Genomic DNA, 1,011 nt, shown 5'->3' with positions numbered 1-1,011 from the left:
AACGTTGTTAAATAGGGAAGTGTCCCGACCTTATCTTCTAAGGCCGTGCTGGGTACTCATAATAACAAAACAGTCGATAATGTGATTATTGATTTGCTTAAAAATATATCATATGAAATGTCATTTACTTCACTAATGGACATTGATTAGGTTAGCCTATGCTTCTATATAATATACTAATGTCTAATATACTACACGTGAATGCATATTGCATTTTTAAAATGAATAAATAATTGGGTAATTACTAATTTGTATTAAGTACTAGGTACTAACCATTTAAATAAAACTATAATAATAATATAGAAATTGGACTGTTAAATTATCAAATATCAATAGAACAAAAATTAAATTGAATTATAATTTAACATAATTAGTATAGGTAATTAGTTGTTATTAAAAAAATAATTTAAATAATAACATGTGGCACCTATTTTTTTTTTAAGTTTTAAAAGAATTTATAAAAAAACATTTTTAAACATATAACATAAAAAAACATGTTTTAAACAATCTGTTTTAAACATGTTGTTTTAAACACACAATGTTTAATTTCAATTGTTTAAAACAAATGTTTTTTAACAAAATGTTTAAAACTGCGAACCCTGCTGCAACGATTTTTGGGCTCAGTAAATTTTTACCATCGATTCATTCCGAACGCCGCCGAGATTCAAGCGCCCCTTTACAGCCTTGCGTCTCAAATCAAAAACCGCGACGGACCGCTTCGATGGACAGACGACACTCGAGCCGCTTTCGACGCGTGCCGCCAAGCACTCGCCGACACCGCGAAACTCGCGCACCTCAAACAGAACGCCCCCCTACGCCTCAACACCGACGCATCTAACGTGGCAGTAGGCGCCGTTCTCGAGCAACACGTCGACGACCAGTGGCAGCCCCTCGGGTTCTTTTCAAAAAAGCTCTCGCCCACCGAACAGAGGTACAGCACGTACGACCGGGAGCTGCTCGCTGCCTTTTTGGGCACGCGTCATTTCATCCACATAATCAGAAGGACGCAAA

General features: G+C 36.5%; 1 protein-coding gene across 1 annotated transcript in view; it reads right to left on the bottom strand.

The window, feature by feature from the left end:
* LOC107883087 overlaps nt 1-1,011 on the bottom strand; it is a gene marked incomplete at its 5' end in the record, with an annotated part of 9,538 nt that overhangs the window by 5,484 nt on the left and 3,043 nt on the right. The gene's annotated exons all lie outside the window — the stretch shown is intronic.

This window comes from Acyrthosiphon pisum, unplaced genomic scaffold (genome assembly GCF_005508785.2).
Source record: "Acyrthosiphon pisum isolate AL4f unplaced genomic scaffold, pea_aphid_22Mar2018_4r6ur Scaffold_21839;HRSCAF=25022, whole genome shotgun sequence".
Classification (NCBI taxonomy): Eukaryota; Metazoa; Arthropoda; class Insecta; order Hemiptera; family Aphididae; genus Acyrthosiphon; species Acyrthosiphon pisum.
Note: the sequence above shows the minus strand (reverse complement) of the source record. Positions and strands in the feature narration are given on the sequence as shown.